General features: G+C 39.0%; 1 protein-coding gene across 12 annotated transcripts in view; it reads left to right on the forward strand.

Annotated features, from left to right (window-relative positions):
• The window catches only part of LOC124154514, a 270,506-nt gene that overhangs the window by 48,374 nt on the left and 199,050 nt on the right, over nt 1–23,082 (forward strand). The window contains exon 1 of one of the 12 annotated variants that reach the window (XM_046528324.1): nt 7,085–7,948. The exons of the other annotated variants lie outside the window; for them this stretch is intronic. The gene's annotated coding sequence lies outside the window, so the exon portion shown is untranslated. Of the gene's footprint in view, nt 1–7,084; nt 7,949–23,082 lie in introns of those variants that run through there. 12 annotated transcript variants of the gene reach the window in all.

Genomic DNA, 23,082 nt, shown 5'->3' on the forward strand with positions numbered 1-23,082 from the left:
GAAGTGAGAAAATCATTGAGGCGACAGAGAGCGTGTCATGCTAAAATGAAAAAAGTCAGCACGGATTTATCCGCTAATGAACGCGAGCTAATAATTAAAAAATATAGGATGACTAAAGCCGCCACGAAGGAAGCGTTCAGGAATGCGTTCACGAATTTTAAAAGAAAAACACTAGTAGAGCAGTTACAGGATAACCCAAAAGCATTTTGGTCATATGTTAGGGAAGTTCAAGGTAAACGATCTACCGTATGTTCGCTGAGAAACGACAATGGAGATGTGTTGACAAGCAGTTACGATAAAGCCAATTTATTAAATTCCTACTTTAAGAGCGTGTTCACGGAGCCTTCCGAAAACTCACCCGAGACCGATGACAATCCCTGTATTCATAAGATGCCAGCTATTGACATTCGTACGCTCGGAATAGAAAATATATTGAAATCGCTTAGTCCAAATAAATCACCTGGTCCAGACGAAATCCCTTCTCGCGTATATAAAGAACTAGCCTCAGAACTTGCCCCCTACTTGCAGTTAATATTCAGTAAATCCATCAAGCAACACGAAGTACCTAATGACTGGAAAATCGCTAATGTAACGCCTATATTTAAAAGTGGAGACAAGGAACAGCCATCTAATTACAGGCCGATATCTTTAACGTCCATCTCTTGCAAAGTCCTTGAACACATCGTAGTCAGCTCGGTAATGAAACACCTAGACGCGCAAAACTTATTAATGGGAAATCAACATGGATTCAGGAAAAGCAGATCGTGCGAAACTCAGTTAGCGCTTTTCGCCCACGATATTTTAGTCTCCGGGGAAGACAACATTCCAGTAGACGCGATTTTTCTTGATTTCAAAAAGGCATTTGATAAAGTACCCCACGGAAAGTTAATAATAAAACTGAAATCTTATGGTCTAGACGAAGATGTCATTTCCTGGATTAGAGAATTTTTGAGCGACCGCGTCCAAAGAGTAGTATTAGACGGTGCAGTCTCCAATGAAGTTAGAGTGACTTCTGGCGTTCCTCAGGGTAGTGTCATTGGCCCACTCCTATTCCTTCTTTATATAAACGACATTGGCGAAGTAGTGCAGAGTAAGTTACGATTATTTGCAGACGACGCTGTAGTTTACAGAGAAATTCGTTCCAGCAAAGATATAGATGAACTAACGAATGACCTTGCTGCTATCCAAGCTTGGTGCGATGCTTGGCAGTTAGAACTAAATTTGGAAAAATGCGTCGTAATGAATTTCTGGAAGAAGAATAACTCCCTACAGCGTAACTATGTCATTCGGGGCGCGCAGTTAAAGGCAGTTGAATCTGTGAAATATCTAGGGGTTAGACTCAATAATGATCTATCGTGGAATAAACATATTCGAGAAATAACCGGTCAAGCTAATCGTAAAATGGGTTTTGTTAAAAGAATATTAGGAAAGTGCGACGACAAAGTGAGAGAAATTAGCTACTTTTCCCTCGTTAGACCACATTTGGAATACGCTGCCAGTGTTTGGGACCCTCATGAAAAAGGCTTAATAACAGAGTTAGAACGCGTGCAAAGAAGAGCTGCCAGGTATGTGAAAGGTCGTTACGATAGTCTTGTTAGTGTAACTGACCTCTTACATAAACTCGGATGGGAATCTCTGTCGGACCGTAGATTGAAAAATAGACTAAACCTTTTAGATAAATTCAAGAGCAGTGTCTTTTCTGACGAAGTTAACCATATCTTGCGGACGCCAACGTACTACGGAAGATCAGATCATATAAATAAAATAAGAGAGATAGATTGCAGAACAGACAGATTCCGAATGTCATTTTTTCCACGATCAATAAGAGATTATAACGGCAGCAATAGAGCGCGTAAATAGATTGCATGACTTGTAGTGTAGCCTACTAACCTATGTAAAACTTACTGCATGTTTCTGAATTTCTATTCTATATTCTATTTCTAACAGCATATAGTAGTATAGTTTGTTATTATACGGGACGTTTCTTGGACGGTGTGGTGTGCATGTGGGAGTCCAAATGCATGCTGCATGCTGGTGATTGATCACCCCCTGCCAAACACCCTAGAGGTGGCTCGCAGGGTAATTTGTAGATGTAGATGTAGATGTACCTCTTTCTCTTTCTGAGTAGTGGCGCTTTTCTACTTCCTATGCCGATGATCAACTGTTCTGTTTTCCCGAATACGTGGTCAATTCTAGTAAAATGAATATCTGTATTCCCGAATGAGTGGTAGCCACCTATGGTAATTTGGTATATCAGTCGTGTATCTAGCTATATCAGGCAGTTCAAGTGCACTATGGCTTTCCGCAAGTGAGATATAAAATTAAATTTGAGATGTGAAGAAAGTTTTTGACGATGCCAAAATAAAATATTTTGCTAACAACCAAATCGATCAGAGATTCCGTCACTAAGCAGTTTTGTACTGCCTGTAATTTATGAAATATCATCAATTATTTGAATATCCTGCTTAAAAATCAGTGAGAGCCAGGGCAAGAAATCTTATGAATGGGCACATAACATTACGTGGCATAGCATAAATCTATCTTGAAAATTGAATTTAGGCGCGGTTTCAGACGAAAAATCAGTTATTTCAATTGAATTTTTGTGTATATCTGTGCAACATGCTCAAAAATTCAAAAAGAGCAAAATTATTTTTTATACATGTTAATATGTAGCCCCCTATGACTTTGATGAAACCCTGAAGGATTATCAAAGAAAGTCAAATAAACATTTAGCTATCTCCTTTTAAGTAATTTCAGGTAATATTCAAAATCGTCATCTATGTAATAATATAGCTGTAGCGGTCAATAACTTTCATCGGGGATGAATTTATTTTCACCGGCTAGCACTCCCAGCGTCTGCTAAGAGACTTGCAGTTTTTTTTATTTTTGAAGTTTTTTTATTTTTGAAGTTTTCATTATTAAAAAAAATATTTTATACTAAGTCATACTGAAAGCATATGTATCTTAAAAGTTCCAATTTATGCCCAGTATCAATACTAATAAATAGTAGATCTGTGGTACACCAATTTAGGCAGCGCTATGAGGGTAAAAGTAGTGATTCTCGTGAAAATTAGAAAATTGAAGAATTATTTCTTTGGTCCGATAGTTGCCGAAATTATTTATAACTTTCCATAAATTATGTATTTTTAATAGCATATTGTCGTGTTCTCTCGTGGACGGCTCTACCAGGGGCGACTCAGACTCGGGATCTTGACTGACGCTGAGGGCTTCCGGACTGCGAAGGTAGTGGACCTCTCGGAGGGACAGTTAAAGGAGAGAAATGAAAGGTATGGAGTTTGCCGAACAAGAGTGATCTCCTGCCTCGAATACTCCCGGTCAATCGTAGAGCATCAGGGAACCTCAAGAGGACCATAAAGAGCAATTCTTTGTGGTCCTCTTTTGAGGTTCCCGTTGGTCCTTTTTACCACCATCTCCACTTTTCTCAACGAATTAGGTCAGTTCAATTCTCTCATCAAAATATTTAGCTTAAATCACGGTATCACCATAAAAAGCATGCCTAAAAATCGATTTGTCTTTCTCACCTCACTTTATTTTTGCCAAAAATTGCAAAATGTGAAGTTTGTGTTCATATCCCTCGATAATGCTGAAGCCCCTAAATTGTAGACCCTTGAAGTGAATTGGAGACCCCTGCTCTGAACCATTCCTGAGAATATACTTGTTCGTTTTTCTTTATGTGAATAGCCGGGGGTTCCTTTTCACAACCACGGAAATTGCGTCAATGCGGGGAACATTGCGGATCAATGCTTTCCCATGTGATAATTGCTTGAAGTACTTCACCGGACCCTTTGCCGAATGGATTGTCAATAATATGTGTTGGCAGTCGCGATAAGAAATTTTCTACTAAAATTAAGGTATGAGGAGTCACGAGCAAGCCCCGAAGGCTTGAGAAGGCTGAAGGCAGGAGCTCCAAAGCGGCAGTAATAAGAGTGAGGGAAACTATAGGGAATCCGAAATGGGGTGGGGGAAAATATATTAATTCAACTATTATTTCTAACAGCATATAGTAGTATAGTTTGATAGTATACGGTACGATAGCCCCGTATACTATCAAACTATACTACTATTTAATACAGCTGTTACCCACGGTGCATGTTCGTCTGATTTTGGGGAAGGACAATATTTTCTGATTTGTCAGCAGTTGAAATTCACCAGACCCATCCTCAATTTCTTAAGATAGTGTTGTTTTCATGGCAGTTTACTCGGCATTGTATGCGAAATCTCTTTCGATCTTGTCTCCTAGCTGATATTTTACTTTCCTAAAGCTCAAATTTTTCCTTTGATGAGGAAGCCCTTTCGATTTAATGGCCATGAGGTTATTAGCAGTAGTTTCGGAAATGATTTACACTATGTAACTTTTAGATATTGAAGTTACATATCCGTAAAAATGCCTGGTGATAAGAATCGAAGCTTGACTTCTACAATTTTCTACTACAATTTTCTCGTCAATACTTTTTTTTTGTAGAGCGTTGATAAGTATTGGTATGCATGGTTCCCGATGTTATTGTTGTTATTATGTCTTGCTAAACCATATTTCCTTGAATCACGATCATGTATATTTTTGACGGATAATTAGCCAAATAAAATCTGTGATGAACGCAATAGCAATTAAACGTAATTATTATCGTAGCATTCAGTATCCTCTAATTCTTCTCTAGTCCATTTATTCTTTTTTATTTAATTTCATAATTGAATTTGGTTTAACAAATTCTGCTGTGAATATCAAATTTTATATACTTTGTGTTTCACATGAACTCATTAGTTATTTTTCAGCCTACAGCCGATAATTAGTTGCAACTGTGGCAAAGTGACTTTTTGTGCGTCATATTTTTAATTTGCCGCACCGTGGTTGAATCGTATATTTCATCCAAAATATACATTTTTTTCCGGTTTTATATTCAACGAATAATCTTCGCTCATCGGTGGGAAGGGCTTTTTCCGGCTGTCAGTAGGGAAAATATTGAGTTTCCTTTGACGAATTTCCCCTAAGGAGCCTTGTATTTCTGCTACACAGGAATATGGCAGATGGGCTAAAGTGCCACGCCCCTTCGGCTTCACTTTTCTACCGTGGGATGGGTAGCTAACGCCCTCCCCAGAAGATCTATGGTATAAGCAAACGGCTTCAACAATAGGCATGGGCAAAAAATACCGGTATTCGGTAGTACCGAGTACTATTTTTTTTTTTATACTTCGGTAGTACCGGCCAGTATTTTTTTAGCGGTACCTCCAGGGTACCGGTACTAGAAATAGCGGTACTTCGACGGCGCTGCCAACTTTTGTGTTATCAATCAACTACCTACCCAGCTACTTAAACAATTGAATGTTGATAATATATCAAGCTTGTATTTAAGCGTACTAAAAATAATACCATCTATTTATTTTAATTTTAACTGATAATGTAAGCAGTAATACAGTTGGTCAACGTAAGAAGAGACTGAAGAATAGCGATGTTCTAATGATATAGGCATTTCTGTCAAGCTTAAGCTTGTTTACACTGGTTATCAACTTTTTTAATATATTAGCAATGTACATCCGTTTCTCGTTTTTGTACATACAACCAGTCAAGTGAACCACCAAAAGAAGGGCAAATTAATTTTGCCTCTTAATTATTAACACTTCTTCCTTAGTTTATTTCTTGTTTTCTTATAATTTAACGGTACTTCTACAAAAACTGAGTTCGACACTAATATTATAATTATTGATATAGACGATATTTATTTACTCAAATAAGGCAAGATAAGTCAAAGTTATGGAAGTCCACACATGTATTTCTTCCTTGACATAAATGGAACAGCGACCTGCACGTCAATTTTTATTCGATCGCAGTATTTTAGCCATAACTAACACCGATTCTTGTCGTGTAAAGTCATAAAATTAAATGTCTTAACATTAGAGGAGCTTTTTCTAGGTAATCTCAGGCTGCAAACGTAAGCTCTGTGAATGAGAAGACTTTTCAACATAAGTTCTCGGCAGAAGACGTTTCTAATGTTGGTCTCGAGTCCGAAAAAAACCGGTGGCTGTAGGAAAACAAGTCATCTGATAGAGTTCCCGAGAGAACGTCACACTTCATGTACGCAAGGAAAACACCAAATTTAATGGTATGCACCAAAATCATCACCATTAAAAACTTCATCGCTATCACCCTTCTCTCTATTAGAGATCTAGCCTCCATGTATTTTTCCGACAAATTTTCGTAAAAAACCCAGGTAAGGATTTTTTTCGGTGTATTCTTTCTCTACGTTACGCTAATTTACCGAAATCCCGAACAATTAGGGTAAATCAAACGTTAAATCTCAACTTATTTACATATTTTATCAATTATGAAAGTAACGGTATACCGGTATTTTTTCGCCGGTACTATCGGGACAGTACTATCACAGAGTATTCTGTGGTACTATTATTGTTTTTTAAAACTCATCACAAAAATACCGGTACTTTTTCTTGCCTATTCAACAAGGGTAAAGGCCTGCGGTGGGGACCGGAGGGGATGAGGGTGCTTTCCTCCTCACGGGTGGTAGTGTGGTGGTATAGGGCGGGCAGCGCGGGGGGCGGGAACGAGTTGGGCCGTTGAGAGGACGGGGAAGCACGTGAGGGTTGGGGGGGGGGGGGGGCTAAGGGCGGGGAGGGGTGGGTTTTTCGCCGCGTGGTTACGCAGGTGCAGATATAGGGAGGTAGGCGGAGCACTCGGAGGGAAGGGCGGTGGAGGGGGGTGGATAAGCGCGGGAGGGGAGGGCGGACGATAGGTTCTCGGAGGAGAAGGCTTTGACTGCGGAGGGAAGATGAGAATCTATCCCATGGGGACGGCTTCGCTGTCCCACTATAATCGCATCAGTCTGTGCCGGCGGCCGCGAGTAAGAACAAGCATGCGACGTCCGCGGAGGCTTCACGAACGTCACGTGCCGTGGTGTTGTTGATGTTTTTGTTCTCGCGGCGTGGTTCTTTTTTTTTCGTTCAGTCCCCGTGTCGGGCACGGAAGTGTTGCCGGCTACTGTGCCGATTGGGAGGAGAGCACCACTACGATGTGTTTCGAGTGCTGTTGTGTGATTCAGTGACAAAGACCCCCCACTAGCCTGAGCGGACGGAGTATCGGAGTGGTGTTCTCGTGCTGTCATTAGCCCCTTGGTTGCGGGCAGAAATTTTCTAATCTTTCACCTGGTGGGGAGCAAATCCACCGATTTTTGGAGATGCCGTTTTCGAAAAAAAATTTATAGAAAAGCTATCGCACAATAATGGCAATGTACTTAAAATATATTGGTATAGAGCCTCTGACAAAGCAAAAAATATGCAATGATGCAGAAAGAATGAATATTCACGACTTCTCCGCATAACATTGCGACGCGACGGCACGCGCGACTATAGTCGCGCTCCCCGCACGGGGAGCGCAGTCCGCTTGTGACTATAGTCGCTCTCCCCAGTTAAGGGGTTAACTGTGATTTTCCTCCTAGACCCACTGATGGAAGATTGCAGTCTAAACGACGGGAAGAGATAGGAAACTAGTGGTTTGCGAACTTACTATCAGACATTTTTCTTCGTGGAAGTGAGATAAGAAAAAATAGATCTTTTGTCCCATTTCGATATCGTTGGGGTAAACACGGGCAGTTTTTGCTGTCAGCTTTGTTTGATGTCGGCGACGGATTAATAAGGTACTTGATGTCGGCCTTATCCTGTTGTGTCTGTCCCTCGCCTCTCTGAACCTAGGCGTGGCCGCTTTGTGATTCAGCCGTATTCCTGTGACACCTCTTTGTGTTTGGTGAAATTCAAGCTCTCGAAGACGTCAAGAACGGGATAAACCATATCTATGTGACCGCTGCGTATGAATCCTCCGTAAGATTGAAGACTTCCCTCCCGCCAGACAGTTCCCGATCGCCCGTTGCGCCTAGGGCAGCTCGTCAGGAGCGCCCATACTCCAGGGTTTAACTTCTAAATTCAGGTAAATTCATCATGTAGCCATTTCATCACCATCACAAGTTTAGCTAAAGTATTTCTAATTTTATGATTGAGCACATTGAATTCTTTAGAAATTTAACTATGTTTCTTTTTGCGTATATATGTTACCTTTGTCTTTTTCATAAATTTATCTTGGAATTAAATAATGCCGACAAGACTCGTACTCTGCAGTGTGCGCATACAGTCTGACAAATTTTCTACGGAACGAGTAATTTTATGACGTACTTTTTATCTAAATTTCCGCATTTTCATATTTTTAAATGTGGTAAGAGACAAAATCATTAGATGGCGTATTTTGACATTTGGTACTTAGGTCCTCTTTCATAAACCGTAACACAATGTTTTTTTAAATTCAATATTACCAAAGATTTTATAACAGCATGACTTGTCTTACTTTGTACCTATTTTATGCAAAGTAAATCAGATTGCACCAGTGTGATAGAAAGGTCGGTTATTATCGGAAGCCTTACAATAGATTTCTTCTCCAGCACAATGCTAGATAATCGTAGGTGGATATTTTCTAAACGCTTCCGGTCTAAATTCTTTCTGCTCGACTGTGTTTTTTTTCAATTCTCACTCTCCGTCACTCGCCAGAAACCCCTTCTGGTACACCCGGTTGTATTATCTTTCAAGTGATCATGCCTCGGAGACGATCTTGAGGGGAGACAAAACGTTCCCTTAATCGAAGCCGCTTTCGCGAGAGGGCGTTTTTTTGGTTTATTTGCCCCGCGAGAATTGCGTTATAAAGTGATCTTTTGTCAACCATTGACTCATGCTCAACATTTTTGAGAGGGGCAGTCCTCGTTAAGAGGGGAGAAGAGTTTTACTGAGGATTGTTAACGGAGTAGAGGGGGAATCGGGAGAGTGTCACGTCGCCCAAAGGAATATTATTTGTACCCATTTTTCCTTCTGGTTAGCAGGTAGCAAAGGGAACATGGAGAAATTCTTCCCACTAATCCGATGGAAATGTTTTGTCTCGCTTCCAAATTGAATACCATTCATTTTTAGCTTCTAATGCATTTAGTGAATAATATTGAACGTCTATATTCACTCGTTTTATTAATATATTCATGCGTTTTTTTAATTAATCCATTGCCAACCTTGACTTGACTTGTTTTTTATTTTACCCGGTCCTGGTGAAGCCACTATACGGCCTCTCTTCCCCTGACCCAGGGCTCTTGTACAGAGTTTTACAGAGTAATTTCATTCAAAAAATGTTTTCATGCAAAAAGTTTAGCACGCATGCCGCATATTTTCCTTTATGAGACAATTGCAGTCAAAAGCGAAGGGCTGAGGAAATTTTTCTTCGAAAGAATTTGTCTGTATGGCTGGTTGAAATTAGGCACTCAGATGTATAATGATCGCGATGAATCTAGATCAAATATATTAACAATGATCTAATTTTACTCTTAAAGAATTTGAAAAAGATTTAATGGTATTTGTTTGTAACTTTTCATATTCTTCTTTCCAGGTAAGGAAACACCTTTCTTCAGTCTATCATGGAGGACCACTTTTATTATGGTAACGTATGAATTACCCGGTATATCGCTAAGAAGTAACCGTTATAAAAGAAAGAATAACTGCTCTCATGAATTCCTCATTCGAATGTTTGTTCGCTGCTAACAATGTTCAGGATAGGTACTTATTTTTTGTCTGCATATCCTCAGAGCTTTCGAAGGTGGAGCGTTTATATTTTTCTCTGCAATGACGCTATAGCAGCAATAGAAATGATGAGGGTGATTTGGATGGCTAGCAATAAAATGTCTAATAGCACTCGAGAGGATAGTGTGTTCAATTGGACGCTAGATTGTAATCAGGAGCAATAATGCGTGGAGGATGAATTAGTATTTTTTCTTGCCTGAGTAAATGTGGGTGGCTTTGAGTATCTAAAGATTCGAGGGAGTGATATTAATGGATAATATAGCTTTGAACGGGTGCTTTGCATTTCAAACCAATTTTTTGCATGTAAATATAAATATACCGATTCTATCTAACACGAATCGTATACCACGACTCGATGTATATCTTGACATTTTTCCGGAAGGCAATGTATGAGCAATTTTTTATATCTTTTAAATGATCTCTTAACCCATGTAAATACTTTGTACGCCCAAAAAATTTATATCCTGTACTTCGCTACATTTTCATTGGGCACATCTTTCCAACTTGATAAATAATTTCTTCTGAGACTTTTCCTCGACACATTTGCAATCCATCTTACTGCATTCCTCTTATTCCTTGTGTCAAGGAATACATGTGGCTGATTCCAAGTAATTTTCAACACTGCATTGTCGTGATCTTGATCATTTTGTTAATCTGTCATAAAAATACTTTTGTACGTTCCCCTGCGCACAAGTTGAAGAAAGTTTTCCCGTAACTTTTCCTTCTAAGGTCCCGTCAGTCATACTTAATGGCAACCCCATAGAATCACTAATTTGCTTACTGTTAGGTTTCGTTGGTAAATTCCAAATATTACCATTTATTTCTCAATAATCCCTGAAGTATTTGCATATGTGTGACCATTTTTTCTTAAATTAATGAAAAACTAATCGCGTCACACTTATGGTTAGTATGAGCCCTTTCTTTCAATCCATAGCTTGTTAAGACCGTCTATAGAATCAATATTCAGCTTAGGGGTAGTGCTGTTAGACGTAAAATATTCTTAACATTGATGACTGTACTATTTTTGTATCTTTGTATATCTGAGCTGTTTATTTGTAACTTTTCATATTCATGAAAATTGTTTCGTGTTTTCGTAAAAATACATTCGTTTACAGAATTAACTATTTAATTTTCTGCAGTAAGGGACTTTAGGAAGCACCCTGTTATCTTCGGTAAGAAAAGGTCATAAAGCAGTTTGATATCATCACTCTCGCATCTACTTGGTCGCTTCCTCAGATAGAGATGATGATACATTCAATGCAGAAGTACAACAGGGACGATGTTCACGTCTTTGATGAGGCTTACAACCAGCTCTCAGAACGTTTGAATTAAGGCTTTACGCAATTAATGTATCACTCACCTTAGTCACTCGCCTAGACTCGGCATCCGCTACACCACAGAACCCCTCCCCTCTCCCATCGACATTTCATCATCTCCGCGATCATGAAATTGGAGCGGCACAGATATCCGTTGACCGCGTTCACTGTTCCGAACTTTCAAGTTAAATTCTTCCCACTTCCCCGGTCATCTCTCTATTTTATCCCTCCCGCCCCTCTGTCTTTTGGTTAATGTCCACGACGTTCATTGCCCCACACGTGACGGAGGCGTGTCCTTGCCCTCTTGGCTGGCTCCGCTTTAGCGACTCGCGGGTCATCACGGCTAGGGCCACTCCGGTTGTCGGGACAGCGACAGTGGGATTGCGCGCTCTTTCCAAAGGGAAACGTCGCACAGTGGGCTAGAATCGAAAAAAGCTGGCCAAACCCTCAAATTCGATTTTTTTGAGCTTGGAAGGTGAAAATTCGCATACATATTCCCAAATAAAGTGTGCATAACTCTCCAGATTATTTCTCTCCTGTGCTTCACGTTAACAATGTGAGGTCAAAGTTGAACAAATTTAGCGAAAAACGACCACCCTCGATTTTTTCGGAAAATTGCCAACTTTATCGTCCTTCACTGGTTTCATGAATAGTTTTATCGACAAAACTGTCATACCGTCTTAATTGACACTGCTTTTTATTTCATTGGAAGGGTTTTTAAAGAGTTTGTTTCATCAATGACCATAGACATATCTTGGACGGTGTGGTGTGCATGTGGGAGTCCAAATGCATGCTGCATGCTGGTGATTGATCACCCCCTGCCAAACACCCTAGAGATGGCTCGCAGGGTAATTTAGATGTAGATGAGACATATAACAAAATGATGGAGCCTGTTTTTAGCCCTTTTTACATAAACGTAGAGAAAAAGTATACATTACCCCGGACTTCCGCCAAGTGACTGATACTTTGAAGTTTCTATATTGTGCATCTAAAGTTAAACCTTGCACCAACTTGCAACCCCGAATTTTAAATCGTTTTTTCGACTCCGGATCTGGCCGGCGGCGGCGGAGAGTACGGCGACGCGGCAAGCGTGTGGACGCAATATGGTCTTATTCACTTTTATATGTGAAAAACAGATATAATGGCAATGGAAAATAATCACCAGAAACTAAAATTAATAAATATTGCTACGAATGACTCTTATTATGCAATCGCTGGGCACTGCAATAAGTGCACTGAAAGGTTTCTTTCTTTGAATGCATTCCAAATACTACTGCGGAGAATGCACTTAAATCGTGCGCTTTAAGTAGGGAAACGGACACTATTATCAACAAACAAACTGTATAACAATAACAAATAATGTATTCATTAAAGGCGATGGAAAATGGCCCAAGACAGTACTTGATTTTGCCGAAAATTCAAGCACTGTCTTGGTGCTTGAGGAGTGCATTATTTTTATCCAGTAGGTTTATTTAGTTTATATCCGTGATTTAAAGCAATATATAATGTATACGCAGCAATCTTATGCAGCGCAATGTACGAGTTGCTTTAGTTTAGCCAGTTTCGTTCTATTCTAATATCTAGTTTGAATGCTATAATGTCATAAATGGGTGCGGTTTTCTCTCGATTCCTTTTTTATTTTTATGTAAAGATCAGAGATGGATGGTTTAAAGCTAAACAAGACGGGCGTATAGCGTGCATCTTCGCCAGCAGGACACAGGCCAAGTACACCGGACAGCAATATGCGGTCAGGCCAGAAACTAGGAGAGTTCTGAGGACACGAACAAGCTGGCATGCAAATAAAACTATTAATTAGTAATAGAAGACGAAAAGTAAACGTGGTAACTGATTCGTGCATTTGTTATAAAATGCCAATAAATTCATGCAGATGGCTAGTATTGGAACTTAAAGTAACATATCAACTATACGTGTAGAGTCTATTCAGAGTCAAGCTTTCCTGGAGCTACATTATCGCAGGTGTTATGGTCCCTATTTGTACGCGGAAAAGATCAAAATCTTAAATCACATGATATCGTTTGCTTGCCGGAGGATTGGTGGGAGGGACGTTTCAAGGGTATGAACTTGGGGAGAAGAAATTTGGAGAGAGACCTGGTGTCAGCATTGCGAATTTGAGTATAGGGAGTGAAAATTTTAAGGAGAGGAAGTAGCGAGGGATTTGGTATCAAGATAAGAGTCCAAAGCACGTTTTGAGGTGCCAGTGTTATATTTAGTTTCATCTTAACAATGTTTTGGTTCGGCCATCAAAATAATACAAGTATTTTTAATAAAGATAGCAAACTTTGAAGTCATTCCATCACTCATCTCGTGCAAGGTGAATATTAAAAATTATTCCGAGCCATAATCAGCCATTAACTATATCGGAATGGGTGCTCGATAGTGGAATTTTGCTATTCATTTTTATCGAAGCATAGCTCAATCCATTTCATCGCATTCAATTTTGCGTAGCATTATTTTCCGAAATAAGTTGGAGGCAGTTTTCTCCGGTGAAATTTTAATAGTGTTCTATCAATACGACTTCTTTACCAGCTGTTTTCTTTGGAAAACATAGGACAGGGCCCTCGGTTCTGATTACAAATTCTAGGGAAGATCGTTCGTATTTCCGCTTGAGTAATGGTGCAGAGTCGCTTGATAACAGTCATTTTTTGATGTTCATACAGTTCGGTGCGTTTCCTTAAGGGCTTCTGTGGGATGGCAATCACTTTCCGTTCGAAGGACATGCTTCTCTCCCGCGTGGCAGGACGCCATCCATTCTCCACTCCATTGTCTGGTTCCCACTTGTGCCCGCCCCATCCCCTTCCAACCCCATCCATCGCATTTCACAGCAACTCCCTTCCTATCGTACTCTCACCTTCTCCAGGTGCACATTACTTCGGCTGAAAGAGTAACGCTCGATGAGTAATCGCAGCAATCATTCCCCCCTGTCTTTTTGTGAAAATTCTATGCTTCTGTCATAATTTTACATCATGGAATATCAATGATTCAATCCGTAGGTTGGTATGGACAGACGAGGTTAGAAATCACCTCAGAATAAGCCACACAAGTAAGTGAAGGTCGCACATTCAATATGATAGAAAAAGCTGTAGTAATTTTCCATCATTTTTCATTAAATATTTAAATATTCATTAAATAAAATAATGAGTAAATTAATAAGTGCAGAAAATTACTACGGCTGTGACTACGTAGGTTTCCGCGGTGTCGAGGTTCCAATGTCTGTATTCTTCCGGTGCCACTGTGTCGGTTGTGGTTTAACCTCGACCGTAAGAATGGAGACATTACTACGGCTGTTTGTATCTTATCATAATGAATTTCCGTAAAGTAAACTCGTCGAAATCTAATCTGATTCACACATTCAAGGTTTGAAGCTAGTCTCTTTCCTGTGCCGGCTCATTCAGCTAGAATGTTTGTGTCGGGATGAGCAAAGGCTTCACTATGGATTTGAAATCGGGACCCCGCGTACGGCCGCATAATTCTCTACTCCCTAGTTTATCATTCTCCCGTATGAGCGCATATTTCAAGGCTATTACTAATGCCCTCGAAGTGTCAGCGAAAAAATCCACAAGCTGCATGATTCCATCCAATAGCTATTTTATTCATTATTGAAACATTGGATATTAAATGCGTACAAAAATAAAGAACAAAACTTCACAGCTATTTCGTGACATTTTTGGGGGGGTTGTATATTGTATTGAATCATGTAGGGTTACGAAAAGATTTTATTTTATTCTATTTATTTCTCAAAATAAATCTTGAAAAGAGCGATGCCACTTTATCACGATTTTATCTTTTTCTCAGTAAATAGGGATACATTTAAATGTTTTTTGGTCAATATTAATGAGTTATGAAAAGGTAAATCGAGATGGACTACATCATCGCTTACTGGCGAGAGAGTGCGTACCCTGTCGATCCTCCATTTCTAGTTCCCACAGCTTCCTTTACGACCCCACCGGATTCCCTCCCCTTCTCTACCCCCCCTCTCAGCCTTCATCGTCATCGCCATCAACATTGAAGCCGCCACCTCCGTCTCCGGTCAATTATTTTTTTGGTCCCCCGGTAGTTCATCTCTCTCCATCCCATTCCCCTTGCCAAGCTCTACTCTGCCCCCGGATGCCACTTCCCAGGAGGCCATCGGAATATCTCGATTGCGGGGGAAGTTTTGAGAGCCAGGTTAATGGGACATTGCTAAAAGTGGGGGAATGTCACCGACCTAGAGGCCGTTTGCCTTAGGATATTTTTGCTGGCGATACCTTTAGAATAAGTTTAATATAGGGTAGTTTTGGTCATGTAATACGTTAAGGGGAAGAAATATTTTCAGAATATTTATGAAATTATAGTTGGTTCGAATTTTAAATTTAACTGCACTCAAAATCCATACGAATGTGGAAATTAGCGATTTAAGTAAATTTTAGAAGAAATATTCGATAGTTTTCTCCTTATTTTGATTTTTACTATGAATTATTTAATAATTATATTGTAATATACTATAATTTTCATCTCCTTCAGAACTCGCTTCTCCCTTTCACCTATTCCAAACTCATCCAATTTTCCCTCGCATATTTCTCACTCACTCCATGATTCAATCCGAAGGTTGGTTTGGATAGGTAAGGGTAGAACTTATCATCAGGCGTGCGACTATCACACATTAAGGCTAGGAGGGACAGTTCCTTCCCTGGTTCACCTCGCACTTCCAGTATTTTTTTGGGGGTGGTCCGAAGGCTTCACCCTGGATTTGAACGTAGGACCCCTCTGTCAGCCTCCAAGCACTCTACTCACTAGGCCACCATGCTCCCCTTGAAATTTAGAAAAGTCTTCGAGGCCAGTTAAGAATTTAGTGACCTAACACCTCACATCACTCGCCTATTGAAGCGCTTTGCAGGTAAGTGCATGAATGTAATTGAAGCAATGGTAAAAATTTGGGGGCCAGCAAACTCGCGATATTATAATTCATGCGCTGAGTTCACCTTTTGCAATGACGGCTTCCTCTATCTCCCAATTTGTTCTTACGACGACGCATGGTCCATGAGGTAGCCGTCCTCCGCCCGCCCTCGACTTGTTCACCTTTTGACCTTTTGTTCATGCGCCGCAATCTTCCTCCCCATGCCGGCGAATTTCCCCTCCCGCTCATTCATTGATTGCGATTCATTCTTTTGCCGCTGCATTCCACGTCGCGTCCCGTTGCGCACGTGGACGTCCATATTATGCTCCCGGCATCATATGATACGGCCACGTTTGTCACAACTTCCGGCCGTCCCAAACGATCATCGGACGCTCCGAGGATTTTTATTATCGTTTGAAATTCCTTCGCTTAATTTCGCCAAAGGAACTCCAGTTCATTAATTTGATCGCTTTAATTTAGTTATTTATTTATTTCCATATGAGGCGAGTTGATGATTCCAGGTCCCACGCTTAGCGATTTCATGTTTATGCTTTTCTCTGCTGAGTAATCTTAATTAGAGGAAATCGCTGACCTAAATTGAGGTACGTGGATTTTCAATCCGTGCTAACAATGAGACTATTCATAATAATTACAAGTCAATGTTCTAAGCCTTAATATTCGTGGTCATGAAAACAGAAATTGCTGTTTACAAGATAGCAGGTAGCACTTCTTAAATATAATGCAAAAGATCCTTCCTCTGCTTTTAAAAAGTGACCAAAAGGAAGACAAATTTTATACACATCAGAAGACGTCATATCGCGGTGTTCTGTTTCTCTATTCAAGCAATAATATATTATATTGCCTGTTCTCTACCCTCAATTTTAATTTTTCTGAAAATTGGTTTGATGACTTCCTCTATCTCCTATCGTACCTTATATAAATTCCGACATTTTATTCAAAGCTCATAAGTATCGTTCCCTTTACTTCCATTATTGGCCTTTTTTATTTTATAAACATTCATTTTTATTCATTATTTCTTAAAATGCCACTATTTTGCGCGAAATATCTTGGCTCTTCCCATTACTTTCCGAGAACAAATTTATCGCGTAGAATTTTTCATAGAATTATTTAATAAAAACATAATTCAATAATCATGTTTCTTTAAAAAAAATATGGCAAGAGTGTGGTACATTTTTGACGTGTGCTGTACTGTTTGGTGGCGACCGACAGCTGATATCATTTGCGCCTTCGGAGTGGAGAAAATTGAAGGGTGGAGAAAAGCACGGGGTCAGGGTAAGGCTTCTGTAAAGGAAAGGCTAAAAGTTGGTCCGACACCAACGGCACCACAATTTAAGGTGACATCTGACCGACTGAGTGGTGTGCAAGAGTAACGCTCCACACCACACTCGAACAGGGATTATTTATTATTCTCAGAAAATCACCACCGGCTGGATTCAAATCTTTGCCCACGGGGTGGTAAGTCACACCAACCCGATTCCTCTTTCTAACTCTTTCTGGCCATGGCTATTTTGTAAAGCACTTGGCTTTTAACTAAACGATCTTCTTGAGTATCGTCAAGGTTTTTATCCGTGGACTCGGGCACTTGCGGTCGCAGGACGTTCCTCTCGGCCCGAAAACTCGATTCTAGCAGTGAAAGTTATTTGTCCGTGTCCTCGCTTAAATTACCGCACTGGTTAAAAAACTTTTTAAAGAAAAGAAAATAGATTTTAAGACAAAATATAAATTAACAAAAAACAACGGTACTCCTCCAAAATTGTATGGCTTAGTTAAAGACCATAAACCTAACATACCCCTAAGACCGGTGGTAAGTTTCATAAATAGTCCTACTTATGAATGTGCCAAATTCCTTGCATGCATTCTTAAGAATCTATCCTCAGATAAATATAACATAAAAGATTCATTTCATTTTTATAATAAAATAAAACAACTAACAATTCCCTTAAATCATAAACTGTGCTCTCTAGATGTTAAATCTCTTTTTACAAACATCCCACTAGACCTATTAAACAATATTATTATAGAAAATTGGCTTTTAATATCTGATCATACAGTATTAAACAAGGAAGAATTCTTTGAATTGTATGATATTACTGTCAATCAAGGATATTTACAATATAAGGACCGTCAATATCAAAGATGAACCATCTCTTAGACAATGTAATCACTAGCTTGCCTTTCAAAATTCCTTTCATTTACAAGTTTGTTGATGACTTATATTTAGCACTTCCCAATGACATCAAGGAAGACACCATTTTAAATTATTTTAATAGTTTCCACCCTAAATTGCAATTTACAATGGAATATGAAAAAAAATAATACCCAACCATTTCTTGATATACTAACAATTAGAAATCACGATGGATCCATTCAAGTAGACTGGTGGAAGAAACCACACAAATCGGACAGATTTCTAAATTTCCAATCACATCACCCTCTTATACTTAAAGTAAATGTAGCACTTGCGCTAAAATTTAGAGCTCTGAATTTGAGCGATAATATATTTCACGGAAAAAACCTTAAAATAATTGAGGATATTCTAAAGAAAAACCATTTTCCAAAGAAACTTGTTCATTCTATACTTCACAAAAACAACACTAGTTTTTCTCGTACTCAAAATTCACTAAACAAAAATGATTCAGCGAATACAACATCCCCATACCGTGGAATCATCTATATTGGTAAATTATCTGAACAAATTACGAAGGTATTCAAAAAAATAAATTATGAAATTGCACACAAAAATCATAACACTCTAAACAAGCTCCTATACACAAAAATAAAATCTGAAACCCCTAAAAATCTAAACAGTAATATAATATATAAAATGTCTTGCCTCGATTGTGACACTTGTTATATAGGACAAACATCACAATATTTAAAAAATAGAATTTCACAACATAAATCAACAGTAAAAGGTGGTATAACTCTGTGTGCTCTTGCTAGCCATAGCATAAGCAATGGCCATAGTTTTGATTATGAGAACGCCGAAATTTTAGATCATGAAGTTATATTGAAAAAAAGACTTTTCAAGGAAATGGTTTATATTTCAAAAACGAAAAATTGTTGCAATAAAAAAACAGACATCGATAACCTCAGCAAAATTTATTTTTATTTAATACATCAAAATTAATGGTAACCTAGGTTGTGGCAATACCTTAGGAACAAAACATAAATAAATATGTTCAAAGTTAAGAGGTATGTCAAAATTTTTTGTATATTACATTCTGTTCTTATATATATGTTTATATATACATATTTCTTTAAATTATATTGTGTTATATATAAAAAACCCAATTGTTCCTTCTTTATGTATAAATATTGTGTATCGTCTTATTCTCTGTATTTTATATTGTTTCACGCTTTTTCTAACATAGCCCTGAAGATGATTTAAGAAAATAAATCGAAACGTTGGCTGCTAACTTTTGTTTAAATGACCTATACTCCAGGAAATACCATATTATATATTAAATAAGGTCAAGAAAAGAAAAAAAAATAATTAAATTACCGCTCCATTTCCTGGCTTGCCTTTCATCATTCACGAGGAGTTGCCGTGCTGCGCTTCAACTAAAACCATCTTCTCAACCAACCCGCTCCTTCCTGTCCCGTTTCCCTCGCTGCATGTTCACCTGCCTTATCTGCTTCCCGCTCCCTTTCGCCCTTCGCTCTTTAGCTTCATTACCTCTGCTTGGTTGCATTGCAAATAGGGAGTTCTAATCAGGTCTCAAGTATAATGCTCGCATTTCTGCCGTACTTTAGCATTGCTGCTGGCCGAGTGAAATTTCATTGGTGGCCGCAGTAACTCGGGTGTATCAATTTCATTTTGAAAAATGGGCTCTTTCTGGTTATACCAGGACTGATCATTCCGATTATAATTGAGGGATGTTTTTCCACGGGGTTTGAACAGCCTTGGAACTGCTCTCCTTAAGCTGGCCATTCTTCACATGTCTTACTTACATTCTTCACATGTCAGAAAGTGGAGTATTTTATTCCCATATTTTATATTATCCAATATATATCCTTGTCCATCAGTAAATTTCATCATTTTCCAATGAGGTTAGAGTCACTTCTGGCGTTTCTCAGGGTAGTGTCATTGGCCCACTCCTATTCCTTCTTTATATAAACGACATTGGCGAAGTAGTGCAGAGTAAGTTACGATTATTTGCAGACGACGCTGTAGTTTACAGAGAAATCCGTTCCAGCAAAGATATAGATGAACTAACGAATGACCTTGCTGCTATCCAAGCTTGGTGCGATGCTTGGTAGTTAGAATTAAATTTGAAAAAATGCGTCGTAATGCATTTCTGGAAGAAGAACAACACCCTACGACGTAGCTATATGATTCGGGGTACCCAATTAGAGACTGTTGAATCCGTGAAATAACTAGGAGTTAGACTCAATAATGATCTATCGTGGAATAAACATATTCGAGAAATAACCGGTCAAGCTAATCATAAAATGGGTTTTGTTAAAATAATATTAGGAAAGTGCGACGACAAGGTGAGAGAAATTAGCTAGTTTTCCCTCGTTAGACCACATTTGGAATACGCTGCCAGTGTTTGGGTCTCTCATGAAAAAGGCTTAATAACAGAGTTAGAACGCGTGCAAAGAAGAGCTGCCAGGTATGTGAAAGGTCGTTACGATAGTCTTGTTAGTGTAACTGACCTCTTACATAAACTCGGATGGGAATCTCTGTCGGACCGTAGATTGAAAAATAGACTAAACCTTTTAGATAAATTCAAGAGCAGTGTCTTTTCTGACGAAGTTAACCATATCTTGCGGACGCCAACGTACTACGGAAGATCAGATCATATAAATAAAATAAGAGAGATAGATTGCAGAACAGACAGATTCCGAATGTCATTTTTTCCACGATCAATAAGAGATTATAACGGCAGCAATAGAACGCGTAAATAGATTGCATGACTTGTAGTGTAGCCTACTAACCCATGTTAAACTTACTGCATGTTTCTGAATTTCTATTTTTTTTTTTTCTATTCTATATTCTATTTCTAACAGCATATAGTAGTATAGTTTGTTATTATACGGGACGTTTCTTGGACGGTGTGGTGTGCATGTGGGAGTCCAAATGCATGCTGCATGTTGGTGATTGATCACCCCCTGCCAAACACCCTAGAGGTGGCTCGCAGGGTAATTTGTAGATGTAGATGTAAAACCACCAGCTTGCTCTTACACCTTTTATAAAGCTTAGGTAGAGCGTGGATAGTTTTACTGATATGTATTTACACGTAAGCTACACGAGATATACAATTACACCTGCGTGTGTAGGCACGCATAAATTATAGCCGTGAAGCCCTCTAATGTGTTGTATTTTAGGCTATTTATGTCGAAAAGATGTCATTTTTCTCCTAAAAATTGCTTTAATTAAGAAATTTAAGTACATTATTACATATGCATAATTTAGTTGAAACCTATCAGGAGCTTATCACGGCTCGGTAATCGTATGATCATGTTACATATGCACTTATTGTGAAAGAGAATGACTATCATCTGATCTAATATATTTTTCTTGAGAGTAGTAAATCAATGCCGATATTGCGATTATGCCTCATCGTTATTTCCTCTTAGGAATTTTGATGTGTTGGCATACATCCCTCATTTGTCTTTTTCCTTAATATCATTCGCGCAGCATACACCCATAGGTATATGGCTTCATTTTCCTGGAAATTGAATATGAAATATTGCATCGCTTCGCCTAGAATTTTGTCTTAGAAAGCAATAGCATCCATTTTATGTTATAAATATTGGATATGAAGCTCCACGGAGTTCATTATTGCCGTCTCGTGTGCATGCACAATTAATTGTACTTGCCCTTGAAGTCCTCAGATATGATGTGTTTGGTAAAAAGATATAATTTCTCTCCAAAAAATTACTTTCATTACTAAATCTACGTACATAAAGCAGTAGCAGTTGAAACCATTGCGGAAATTTACAGTTTTCATCTTAGCAGATCATTCATGCTCATTGTATACGAAACTTTTTATCGCTTAGAATTATTTTCAGATTCAGTGTGTACGAAATATTGTATCACTCACGATTTTTCTTAGAAAGCAATAGCATTCTTAAGAATGGCACAGAGCTTGAATAGGCAAACAGGATTTTTCACTGCCTTTAATTTTTGAATGGAGCGCCTCTGTTCCTCGTGTCGTCTTCATCCGTCCCGCATACTTCATCATTCTGACTAATGTGCTCCGGCGAGAGAGCTATTCCAGCCTGTGTTCGTGGCTAATGCACGTATGCTCTCACGAGCGCGCGCGGGTACATTTCAGCTGTCCATCGCCGCTTCGCAGCCGCGACTCCGCCTCTCATCTTGCATCCCAATAACGGCGACACCCATCCTCAAATTCACGACGCGCGACTCGCTTTAAGGTCTTGAATAATGCTTCTTCTTCCGAATGCGGGGGAGCGGTCACGTCCTTTGTGTGTCTACACTCCCCTTGGGTGCGGCCGGGGAAACGAGCATCTGTCCGCACCCAATCTGAAGGTGGAGACATACCAAACAAAAATAGTCATTGGGAATTCTCATGCTAACACTAGAGCAAACAAAAGTCTTAAAGGCCATTCTCGTGATGTGGCGTTTAGGATAGTTAGCATTCTCGAGGATAAGGTTTTCTGTGCCAGCGAGGATAAGTTCACTGTCGTAGGAAGTGTTCTTATGTCATTTTTCCATCTAATGTAAGAACAGCATGTCTGTATGTAGCTCTGAGAATAATTTTCTCACTTCTAGTAAAAATGAAAATACGCTCTCAAAATGTCTTTGAGAAGAGAATTCCAGCCTCGGTGGTGGCGGAGTAATATCCTCACCTTCCAGACAAGAGGTCGCAGATTCGATTCCCGCCAGGATAGTTTTGTTCTTATCCAGGGTATGGTTTTTCATACACATGTAATTGTTAAATTTGTTGAAACCCTCTGTATAAAGTCAGTATGTGCTATTATTGGTGGTGTGGGAATAAATAAAAAGAAGTTGATATCGTTGGCACTTAAAGTTTTCCCATTCTACGATATTTATAAAATAAATTTTCCTCATCTTATGCCTCATTCGATGTGTTTTTTTTTTCAAAATCGCTAAAGTTACTTATATCTTACTTTTCTTCTCGGTGTTATTTACATTTAATTTCACATTTACTTTTCGTTGTTAGTTATTGGATTTTCGAACATTTCCTTTGGCCTTACTCGTGCCTGAGATGATTTTTCATTATGGTGGTA

This window comes from Ischnura elegans, chromosome 1 (assembly GCF_921293095.1).
Source record: "Ischnura elegans chromosome 1, ioIscEleg1.1, whole genome shotgun sequence".
NCBI classification, from domain to species: domain Eukaryota; kingdom Metazoa; phylum Arthropoda; class Insecta; order Odonata; family Coenagrionidae; genus Ischnura; species Ischnura elegans.